General features: G+C 31.8%; 1 long non-coding RNA gene across 1 annotated transcript; it reads left to right on the top strand.

Moving 5' to 3' along the window:
- Nucleotides 1-9982: 9982 nt before the first annotated feature.
- On the top strand, nt 9983-12010 carry LOC136035093 (uncharacterized). The gene is made up of 2 exons (XR_010619329.1): nt 9983-10046; nt 11925-12010. It is a non-coding gene; the product is annotated as an uncharacterized LOC136035093 (long non-coding RNA).
- The last annotated feature ends 427 nt before the right edge of the window (nt 12011-12437 follow it).

The following is a 12437-nucleotide window of genomic DNA, read 5'->3' as shown; positions in this document are numbered from 1 at the left end:
GGGGCTTGGGGTTGGGGGCGAAGCGCCCCCACCACCTAGGTGTTGGGGTGGCGCGAAGCTAGTAGCTGGGGTGGCTAGCTAGTATATATATATATATATATATATATATATATATATATATATATATATATATATATATATATATATATATATATATATATATTTAAAATAAGTTGTCTGTGGATGTGTGGGTCTGTCTGTCGGGTGACGTCATGTTTGTGTGTTTACTGACGTCATGAAGTTAGTTGTCGTCATTTTTGTTATGACGGTGACGTCATTAAAGATATTTAAGACATGCGTTCACGTAGAAATCTATTAATGTTTAACTGTAAAATGACTGATGAACTTACAATGGCAAAAGCCGAGGAAGATGCTCAAAGAGTCTATGCCAAAAAAATTGCTGCTGATAGAGAAAGTAAGAAAAGAAAGCGTGCCGAGGAATCAAAAGAACAACAAGGAAACAGGCTTGAGGCTGATAGAGAAAGTAAGAAAAGAAAGCGTGCCGAGGAATCAAAAGAACAGCAAGGAAACAGGCTTGAGGCTGATAGAGAAAGAAAGAACAGAAAGCGTGCCGAGGAACTACCAGAGCAACGCGAAACCAGACTTGCTGCTAAAAGAGAAAGTGAAAAAAGAAGGCGTGCCGAGGAACTACCAGAGCAACATGAAACCAGACTTGCTGCTAAAAGAGAAAGTGAAAAAAGAAGGCATGCCGAGGAACTACCAGAGCAACATGAAACCAGACTTGCTGCTAAAAGAGAAAGTGAAAAAAGAAGGCGTGCCGAGGAATCACAAGAACAGCAAGAAATCAGGCTTGCTGCTGATAGAGAAAGTAAGAAAAGAAACCGTGCCGAGGAATCAGAGCAACCTGAAAGTTATCGCCTGGCATTCAGGTACAGCCCAGTCGGTGATTATAGCTTGAGTAGATTTGTTCAAATCGGGACTATGTCTAAAATTTGTCCTTATTGCAAGGCCTTGAAATTCAATGGTGAAACAATGGGAATGTGTTCCGCCTCGGGAAAACTTAAACTTCCTCTATTGGCTGCACCACCAGAGCCATTGAAGACTTTGCTTACTGGAACTACGTCAGAATCTAAGCGTTTTTTATCACAGATCAGAAAATATAACTCATGCTTCCAAATGACGTCGTTCGGTGCCCAAATCGAAAATCCAGATCAATTTATGCCTACTTTCAAAGTAAAAGGGCAAATTTATCATAAAGCAGGGTCCCTTCTACCATTCTCAGGCGAGAATCATAAATTTTTACCATTGTACTTCATCAGTGATAGAAATTCTGAATTGAATGCACGTTGCGAAATTTCTCCCAACGTTAAAAGGACAATCGTTTCCCAATTGCAACATCTTTTCCACGAAAATAATAACTCAGTGCGTCTGTTCAAAACAGCCATCGATTTGATGCCTACTGATACGCATAAAATTGTTATTTCCGCTGAAAAAACGTCTCCTGGCCAACATGTGCGTAGATACAATGCTCCAACTATCGACGAAGTGGCAATCGTTATGGTCGGTGATCAGTTTTTACCTCGAGATATTATTCTTCATAAGCGAAACGCTCAGTTGTTAAGAATTGCTGAAACTCATCGATGCTATGAATATGCTCAAGATGCTATTGCGTATGTTCGTCTCTATGGTCGTCCAGATTTATTTATCACATTTACATGTAATCAATCTTGGGACGAGATACTGCAGCTTTTACTTCAAGGACAATCGGCGGTTCATAGACATGACATTACGGCCCGTGTCTTCCGGCAAAAGTTGAAATCACTGATAAACTACTTAGTAAATTTTGAAGTGTTTGGGTCAGTGCGATGCCGGATGTATTCAGTGGAATGGCAAAAACGAGGTTTGCCACACGCACATATAATAATCTGGCTACATAAAAAAATTACTTCGAACGAAATTGATGATGTGATTTCCGCTGAAATACCTGATGAAAATGTCGATAAGGGGTTACATGATATTATTGTAAAAAATATGATACATGGACCTTGCGATGCACTGAACGAAAATTCACCATGCATGGCCAAAGGAAGGTGCACAAAGCAATATCCTCGACTTTTAGTATCCAACACAATTACTGGCAATGATGGTTACCCACAATATAGAAGAAGATCTACTGAAGATGGCGGTAAAACAGCAAAAATAAAGAAGCGTAACGGTACCACCATCGAAGTAGATAACCAGTGGGTTGTTCTATATTCCCCATTATTATCAAAAACATTTAATGCACACATAAACGTTGAATACTGTAACTCCGTAAAGGCAATCAAATACATATGTAAATACGTCAACAAAGGCAGTGACATGGCAGTATTTGGCTTAGCAGCCCGAAATCAAAGATATCGACGAAATCGTACAATATCAAGCTGGAAAATACATAAGCAGTAATGAATCTGTTTGGCGAATTCTTTCATTTCCGATACATGAACGTAGTCCAGCTGTTGTTCACTTCGCGGTACATTTACAGAATGGTCGCCGTGTTTATTTCTCGGAAACCAACGTGCAACAAAGAGCCCTGAATCCACCGGATACTAAGTTAACCGGTGTCTTTTCGCTTTGCAAAAATGATTCTTTTGCAAAAAAACTGCTGTATACTGAAGTGCCTTCGTATTACACGTGGAATACTAAAAATAAAGTATTTGAACGTCGAAAACAGGGTAAGTCAGTCGACGGCCAACCTACCATCTTCAAAGATACCACGATAGGAAGACTCTACACCGTTCACCCCAATCAACATGAATGCTTCTTTCTACGCCTGCTTTTGGTGAATGTACCCGGTCCGACATCCTTTGAGTATTTGAGAACTGTAAACGGTACTATACATGACACTTACCGTAGTGCATGCCAAGCTCTGAATTTATTGGAGAATGACCAACACTGGGATAACTGCATCAATGACGCGTGCGAAACGTCAACTCCAAGTCAAATTCGTGCATTGTTTGGCATCATTTTAACAACTTGCTCTCCATTAGCTCCTACAGAGTTATGGGAAAATATAAGTCAAAAATGTCCGAAGATATACTCCATCGAAAACAGTTAGAGACGTCAGATATGACTTTTGATTTTACATCAGAAATTTATAACTACACTTTAGTTATTATAGAAGATTTGTGCGTACGTATGGCAAACAAACCTCTTCAGGATTTGGGAATGCCTTCACCTAACCGTATCGCTGCTGTTTCGACATGTGTAGAATTGGATCGTGAACAAAGTTACAGTACGAGTGATCTATTGTCATATGTACAAAATAACATTTCCAAGTTAACGTCGGAACAAAAAGACATTTATGATACGATAATGCATTGCGTCGATAACAACGTTGGAGAAATTTTCTTTTTGGATGCGCCAGGAGGTACTGGTAAAACGTTTGGGATAAAACTGATTCTGGCATCAATTCGATCAAAAAATAATATAGCGTTGGCAATTGCGTCGTCCGAAATAGCCGCAACATTGCTGCCTGGTGGAAGAACTGCTCATTCCGCTTTGAAATTGCCTCTGAATTTGCATTCTACAGAAACTCCCACGTGTAGTATTTCCAAATCATCTGGGATGGGTAAAGTATTGCAGCAATGCAAACTTATTATTTGGGATGAGTGCACAATGGCACACAAAAAATCGCTCGAGGCTCTGGATCAATGCTTGAAAGATTTGCGAGGGAAGTCGAAACCCTTTGGCAGCACATTAATATTGCTTGCGGGAGATTTCAGGCAAACATTACCTATAATACCTAGATCAACTCCTGCAGACGAAATGAATGCTTGCCTGAAAAATTCTAATTTATGGGCACACGTAAAAACATTAAAATTAACTACAAATATGCGTGTCCGATTGCAAAACGATGACTCTGGTCAAACATTTTCAGATCAATTGCTGGCAATTGGAAACGGAAAGCTCCCAGTAGACTCAATTTCAGGACTTATACAACTACCTGCTGATTTCTGTAATTTAGTGACGTCCAAAAATGAATTGATTGAAAAAGTATTTCCGAATATTCTAAACAATTATAAAAATAATAAATGGCTAAGTGAAAGAGCGATTCTTGCACCCAAAAATATAGACGTCCACGAAATCAACAATATTGTTTTGACCAAGATTCGAGACCAGGCAGTCCTTTACAAGTCAGTCGACACAGTTTTGGAACCAAATGAAGCGGTTAATTATCCATCTGAATTTTTAAATTCCGTGGATCTTTCAGGGTTTCCACCACACGTGCTACAACTAAAAATAGGCGTACCAATAATACTTTTAAGAAATATCAACCCACCAAAGCTTTGCAATGGCACGCGACTTGCCGTAAAAAAAAACAATGGAAAACCTAATAGAGGCCACAATCTTGGCGGGGCCTTTTGAGGGTGAGGCTGTTCTTACTCCTCGCATTCCCATGATTCCAACGGATCTGCCTTTTCAATTTAAAAGATTGCAATTCCCAATTCGATTAGCATTTGTCATCACCATTAACAAAGCTCAAGGTCAATCATTAGAAAAATGTGGTATAGATCTTAATACTGATTGTTTTTCCCATGGACAATTGTACGTTGCATGTTCGAGGGTCAGTAAACCTGACAATCTATTTATATGCAGCGACAATTGGACAGCGAAGAATGTTGTATATTCGCAAGTTTTACGCAGTTAATTTGTATTGTATCTATCTATCTATCTATCTATATAAAAACGAGTTGTGTGTATGCATGTTTGTTTGTAAAAAGAGCGTTTGCATATGATGTCATTATTAGTACATAAGGCTTTGTATATGCACAGACAATGGGAAAGCCAAGAATGTTGTCTATTCGCAAGTTTTACGTAGTTTGAAACACATATATAAATCTATCTATATTCACAGGTGGGACACAGGGACACAACTACAATGGCGCGTAACGACTTACGCGCGCGGGGGGGCTTGGGGGGCGCGAAGCGCCCCACCAACTAGGTGTTGGGGTGGCACGAAGCGCCACCCCAACAGCTAGTATATATATATATATATATATATATATATATATATATATATACACACACACACACATATATATATATATATATATATATATATATATATATATATATATATATATATATATATATATATATATATATATATGTATGTATATATATATATATATATATACTAGCTGTTGGGGTGGCGCTTCGCGCCACCCCAACACCTAGTTGGTGGGGGCGCTTCGCGCCCCCCCAAGCCCCCCCGCGCGCGTAAGTCGTTACGCGCCATAATAGTTACGCGCCATTGTAGTTGTGTCCCTATGTCCCACCTGTGAATATAGATAGATAGATATATATATATATATATATATATATATATATATATATATGGTTTTAACTACGTAAAACTTGCGAATATACAACATTCTTTGCTGTCCCATTGTATTTGCATATAAATAGATTGTCAGGTTTACCGACTCTTGAACATGCAACATATAATGGTCCATGGGAAAACAATCTGTATTCAGATCTATACCTCATGATTCTAATGATTGCCCTTGAGCTTTGTTGATGGTGATTGCTAATCGACCATTCCCTGTCCCGGTGTCCCGGTCGTCATTTACATCCCCCTGTTTCCCCCGGTGTCCCGTTGTAGTTGTGTCCCTGTGTCCCGGTCGTCATTTATATTCCCTGTGTCCCGGTCGTCATTTGTATCCCGGTGTCCCGGTCTGTATATACATTCGTTTTTTAGTTTTGTTTTTCTCCTTTATTTTTTTCCTTTTTTTTTCTTTTTTAGCTTATTTAGATTTTTAGATTTTTTAGTTTTTTTATTAGTTTTTAGTTTTTTTTTCTTTTTAGTTTTTTTGTCCCGGTCGTCATTTATATCCCCCTGTTTCCCCCGGTGTCCCCGTTGTAGTTGTGTCCCTGTGTCCCGGTCGTCATTTATATTCCTGTGTCCCGGTCGTCATTTGTATCCCGGTGTACCGGTCTGTATATACATTCGTTTTTTAGTTTTGTTTTTCTCCTTTATTTTTTTCCTTTTTTTTTTCTTTTTTAGTTTATTTAGATTTTTAGATTTTTTAGTTTTTTTATTAGTTTTTAGTTTTTTTTTTCTTTTTAGTTTTTTTGTAGTTTTTACCTTCTTTTAGTTTTGTTAATTTTTTTTTTACTTATGTCCTGGTCGTCATTTATACTCCCTGTGTCCCGGTGCTTTGTTGATTGCTAATCGAACATTCCTTTTGTCCTGGTCGCTTTCTCTTTGAGTGTCGTCATTTATTTTTTTCTTTTTTAGTTCTTTTAGTTTTTACCTTTTTTAGTTTTTTTAGTTTTTTAGATGAAAATTTTTTTTAGTTTTTTCCTTTTTTTCTTTTAGTTTTTTATTGGTTTTTACCTTTATGTTAGCTTATTTTTCAGTTTTTTCCTTTTTTTTTATTTTTTTTTTATTTTTTATTTTTTTTAGTTTTTTACCTTTTTTTAGTTTTTTTAGTTTTTTTAGTTTTTTAGCTTTTTTACTTTTTTTATTAGTTTTTAGTTTTTTTGTAGTTTTTGCCTTTTTTTAGTTTTTTCAGTTTTTTTTTAGTTTTTTATTGGTTTTTACCTTTATTTTAGCTTATTTTTCAGTTTTTTCCTTTTTTTTATTTTTTTTTAGTTTTTTTAGTTTTTTACCTTTTTTTAGTTTTTTTAGTTTTTTAGTTTTTTAGCTTTTTTATTTTTTTTATTAGTTTTTAGTTTTTTTGTAGTTTTTGCCTTTTTTTTAGTTTTTTAGTTTTTTAGCTTTTTTATTAGTTTTTAGTTTTTTTTGTAGTTTTTGCCTTTTTTTAGTTTTTTTAGTTTTTTAGCTTTTTTATTTTTTTTATTAGTTTTTAGTTTTTTTTGTAGTTTTTGCCTTTTTTTAGTTTTTTCAGTTTTGACGTCACCTGATCCAGTTTTTTCAGGTGACGTCACCTGATCCACGATCCACAGATCCACAGACAACTTATTTTTATATATATAGATAGTTTTTTTTTTTACTTATGTCCTGGTTGTCATTTATACTCCCTGTGTCCCGGTGCTTTGTTGATTGCTAATCGAACATTCCTTTTGTCCTGGTCGCTTTCTCTTTGAGTGTTGTCATTTATTTTTTTCTTTTTTAGTTCTTTTAGTTTTTACCTTTTTTAGTTTTTTTTAGTTTTTTAGATGAAAATTTTTTTAGTTTTTTCCTTTTTTTCTTTTTAGTTTTTTATTGGTTTTTACCTTTATTTTAGCTTATTTTTCAGTTTTTTCCTTTTTTTTAGTTTTTTTTTATTTTTTATTTTTTTTTAGTTTTTTACCTTTTTTTAGTTTTTTTAGTTTTTTTAGTTTTTTAGCTTTTTTACTTTTTTTATTAGTTTTTAGTTTTTTTTTGTAGTTTTTGCCTTTTTTTAGTTTTTTCAGTTTTTTTTTTAGTTTTTTATTGGTTTTTTACCTTTATTTTAGCTTATTTTTCAGTTTTTTCCTTTTTTTTTTTAGTTTTTTTTAGTTTTTAGTTTTTTTAGTTTTTTACCTTTTTTTAGTTTTTTTAGTTTTTTAGCTTTTTTATTTTTTTTATTAGTTTTTAGTTTTTTTTGTAGTTTTTGCCTTTTTTTAGTTTTTTTAGTTTCTTAGCTTTTTTATTAGTTTTTAGTTTTTTTTGTAGTTTTTGCCTTTTTTTAGTTTTTTTAGTTTCTTAGCTTTTTTATTAGTTTTTAGTTTTTTTTGTAGTTTTTGCCTTTTTTTAGTTTTTTTAGTTTTTTAGCTTTTTTATTTTTTTTATTAGTTTTTAGTTTTTTTTGTAGTTTTTGCCTTTTTTTAGTTTTTTCAGTTTTGACGTCACCTGATCCAGTTTTTTCAGGTGACGTCACCTGATCCATCCATCCACAGACAGACAGACAACTTATTTTTATATAGATAGATATATATATATATATACTAGCTGTTGGGGTGGCGCTTCGCGCCACCCCCAACACCTAGTTGGTGGGGGCGCTTCGCGCCCCCCCCCCAAGCCCCCCGCGCGCGTAAGTCGTTACGCGCCATAATAGTTACGCGCCATTGTAGTTGTGTCCCTATGTCCCACCTGTGAATATAGATATATATATATATATATATATATATATATATATATATATATATATATATATATATATATATATATATATATATATATATATATATATATATATATGGTTTTAACTACGTAAAACTGCGAATATACAACATTCTTTGCTGTCCCATTGTCCTTTGCATATAAATAGATTGTCAGGTTTACCGACTCTTGAACATGCAACATATAATGGTCCATGGAAAACAATCTGTATTCAGATCTATACTCATGATTCTAATGATTGCCCTTGAGCTTTGTGATGGTGATTGCTAATCGACCATTCCCTGTCCCGGTGTCCCGGTCGTCATTTACATCCCCCTGTTTCCCCCGGTGTCCCTGTTGTAGTTGTGTCCCTGTGTCCCGGTCGTCATTTATATTCCCTGTGTCCCGGTCGTCATTTGTATCCCGGTGTCCCGGTCTGTATATACATTCGTTTTTTAGTTTTGTTTTTCTCCTTTATTTTTTTCCTTTTTTTTTCTTTTTTAGCTTATTTAGATTTTTAGATTTTTTAGTTTTTTTATTAGTTTTTAGTTTAGTGTCGTCATTTATTTTTTTCTTTTTTAGTTCTTTTAGTTTTTACCTTTTTTAGTTTTTTTTAGTTTTTTAGATGAAAATTTTTTTTAGTTTTTTCCTTTTTTCTTTTTAGTTTTTTATTGGTTTTTACCTTTATGTTAGCTTATTTTTCAGTTTTTTCTTTTTTTTTAGTTTTTTTTTATTTTTTATTTTTTTTAGTTTTTTACCTTTTTTTAGTTTTTTTAGTTTTTTTAGTTTTTTTAGTTTTTTAGCTTTTTTACTTTTTTTATTAGTTTTTAGTTTTTTTGTAGTTTTTGCCTTTTTTTAGTTTTTTCAGTTTTTTTTTTTTTAGTTTTTTATTGGTTTTTACCTTTATTTTAGCTTATTTTTCAGTTTTTTCCTTTTTTTTATTTTTTTTTAGTTTTTAGTTTTTTAGTTTTTTACCTTTTTTAGTTTTTTTAGTTTTTTTAGTTTTTTAGCTTTTTTATTTTTTTTATTAGTTTTTAGTTTTTTTTGTAGTTTTTGCCTTTTTTTAGTTTTTTTAGTTTTTTAGCTTTTTTATTTTTTTATTAGTTTTTAGTTTTTTTTGTAGTTTTTGCCTTTTTTTAGTTTTTTCAGTTTTGACGTCACCTGATCCAGTTTTTTCAGGTGACGTCACCTGATCCACGATCCACAGATCCACAGACAACTTATTTTTATATATATAGATAGTTTTTTTTTTTACTTATGTCCTGGTCGTCATTTATACTCCCTGTGTCCCGGTGCTTTGTTGATTGCTAATCGAACATTCCTTTTGTCCTGGTCGCTTTCTCTTTGAGTTTCGTCATTTATTTTTTTCTTTTTTAGTTCTTTTAGTTTTTACCTTTTTTAGTTTTTTTTTAGTTTTTTAGATGAAATTTTTTTTTAGTTTTTTCCTTTTTTTCTTTTTAGTTTTTTATTGGTTTTTACCTTTATTTTAGCTTATTTTTCAGTTTTTTTCCTTTTTTTTAGTTTTTTTTAATTTTTTATTTTTTTTAGTTTTTTACCTTTTTTAGTTTTTTTAGTTTTTTTAGTTTTTTAGCTTTTTTACTTTTTTTATTAGTTTTTAGTTTTTTTTGTAGTTTTTGCCTTTTTTTAGTTTTTTCAGTTTTTTTTTAGTTTTTTATTGGTTTTTACCTTTATTTTAGCTTATTTTTCAGTTTTTTCCTTTTTTTTAGTTTTTTTTAGTTTTAGTTTTTTTAGTTTTTTACCTTTTTTTAGTTTTTTTAGTTTTTAGCTTTTTTATTTTTTTTATTAGTTTTTAGTTTTTTTGTAGTTTTTGCCTTTTTTTAGTTTTTTTAGTTTCTTAGCTTTTTTATTAGTTTTTAGTTTTTTTTGTAGTTTTTGCCTTTTTTTAGTTTTTTTAGTTTCTTAGCTTTTTATTAGTTTTTAGTTTTTTTTGTAGTTTTGCCTTTTTTTAGTTTTTTTAGTTTTTTAGCTTTTTTATTTTTTTTATTAGTTTTTAGTTTTTTTTGTAGTTTTTGCCTTTTTTAGTTTTTTCAGTTTTGACGTCACCTGATCCAGTTTTTTCAGGTGACGTCACCTGATCCATCCATCCACAGACAGACAGACAACTTATTTTTATATAGATAGATATATATATATATATACTAGCTGTTGGGGTGGCGCTTCGCGCCACCCCAACACCTAGTTGGTGGGGGCGCTTCGCGCCCCCCCCCAAGCCCCCCCGCGCGCGTAAGTCGTTACGCGCCATAATAGTTACGCGCCATTGTAGTTGTGTCCCTATGTCCCACCTGTGAATATAGATAGATATATATATATATATATATATATATATATATATATATATATATATATATATATATATATATATATATATATATATATATATATATATATATATATATGGTTTTAACTACGTAAAACTTGCGAATATACAACATTCTTTGCTGTCCCATTGTCTTTGCATATAAATAAATTGTCAGGTTTACCGACTCTTGAACATGCAACATATAATGGTCCATGGGAAAACAATCTGTATTCAGATCTATACCTCATGATTCTAATGATTGCCCTTGAGCTTTGTTGATGGTGATTGCTAATCGACCATTCCCTGTCCCGTGTCCCGGTCGTCATTTACATCCCCCTGTTTCCCCCGGTGTCCCCGTTGTAGTTGTGTCCCTGTGTCCCGGTCGTCATTTATATTCCCTGTGTCCCGGTCGTCATTTGTATCCCGGTGTCCCGGTCTGTATATACATTCGTTTTTAGTTTTGTTTTTCTCCTTTATTTTTTTCCTTTTTTTTCTTTTTTAGCTTATTTAGATTTTTAGATTTTTTAGTTTTTTATTAGTTTTTAGTTTTTTTTTCTTTTAGTTTTTTTGTCCGGCTCGTCATTTATATCCCCCTGTTTCCCCCGGTGTCCCCGTTGTAGTTGTGTCCCTGTGTCCCGGTCGTCATTTATATTCCCTGTGTCCCGGTCGTCATTGTATCCCGGTGTACCGGTCTGTATATACATTCGTTTTTTAGTTTTGTTTTTCTCCTTTATTTTTTTCCTTTTTTTTTTCTTTTTTAGTTTATTTAGATTTTTAGATTTTTAGTTTTTTTATTAGTTTTTAGTTTTTTTTTTCTTTTTAGTTTTTTTGTAGTTTTTACCTTCTTTTTAGTTTTGTTAATTTTTTTTTACTTATGTCTGGTCGTCATTTATACTCCCTGTGTCCCGGTGCTTTGTTGATTGCTAATCGAACATTCCTTTTGTCCTGGTCGCTTTCTCTTTGAGTGTCGTCATTTATTTTTTTCTTTTTTAGTTCTTTTAGTTTTTACCTTTTTTAGTTTTTTTTAGTTTTTTAGATGAAAATTTTTTTTAGTTTTTTCCTTTTTTTCTTTTTAGTTTTTTATTGGTTTTTACCTTTATGTTAGCTTATTTTTCAGTTTTTCCTTTTTTTTATTTTTTTTTTATTTTTTATTTTTTTAGTTTTTTACCTTTTTTTTAGTTTTTTTAGTTTTTTTAGTTTTTTAGCTTTTTTACTTTTTTTATTAGTTTTTAGTTTTTTTGTAGTTTTTGCCTTTTTTTAGTTTTTTTCAGTTTTTTTTTTAGTTTTTTATTGGTTTTTACCTTTATTTTAGCTTATTTTTCAGTTTTTTCCTTTTTTTTATTTTTTTTTAGTTTTTTTAGTTTTTTACCTTTTTTTAGTTTTTTTAGTTTTTTTAGTTTTTTAGCTTTTTTATTTTTTTTATTAGTTTTTAGTTTTTTTTGTAGTTTTTGCCTTTTTTTAGTTTTTTTAGTTTTTTAGCTTTTTTATTAGTTTTTAGTTTTTTTTGTAGTTTTTGCCTTTTTTTAGTTTTTTTAGTTTTTTAGCTTTTTTATTTTTTTTATTAGTTTTTAGTTTTTTTTGTAGTTTTTGCCTTTTTTTAGTTTTTTCAGTTTTGACGTCACCTGATCCAGTTTTTTCAGGTGACGTCACCTGATCCACGATCCACAGATCCACAGACAACTTATTTTTATATATAGATAGTTTTTTTTTTTTACTTATGTCCTGGTTGTCATTTATACTCCCTGTGTCCCGGTGCTTTGTTGATTGCTAATCGAACATTCCTTTTGTCCTGGTCGCTTTCTCTTTGAGTGTTGTCATTTATTTTTTTCTTTTTTAGTTCTTTTAGTTTTTACCTTTTTTAGTTTTTTTTAGTTTTTTTAGATGAAAATTTTTTTTAGTTTTTTCCTTTTTTCTTTTTTAGTTTTTTATTGGTTTTACCTTTATTTAGCTTATTTTTCAGTTTTTTCCTTTTTTTTAGTTTTTTTTTATTTTTTATTTTTTTTTAGTTTTTTACCTTTTTTTAGTTTTTTTAGTTTTTTAGTTTTTTAGCTTTTTTACTTTTTTTATTAGTTTTTAGTTTTTTTT

Source organism: Artemia franciscana, chromosome 13 (assembly GCF_032884065.1).
Source record: "Artemia franciscana chromosome 13, ASM3288406v1, whole genome shotgun sequence".
NCBI lineage: Eukaryota > Metazoa > Arthropoda > Branchiopoda > Anostraca > Artemiidae > Artemia > Artemia franciscana.
The sequence above is the reverse complement of the archived record's forward strand: the minus strand, read 5'-3'. Positions and strand labels throughout refer to the sequence as shown.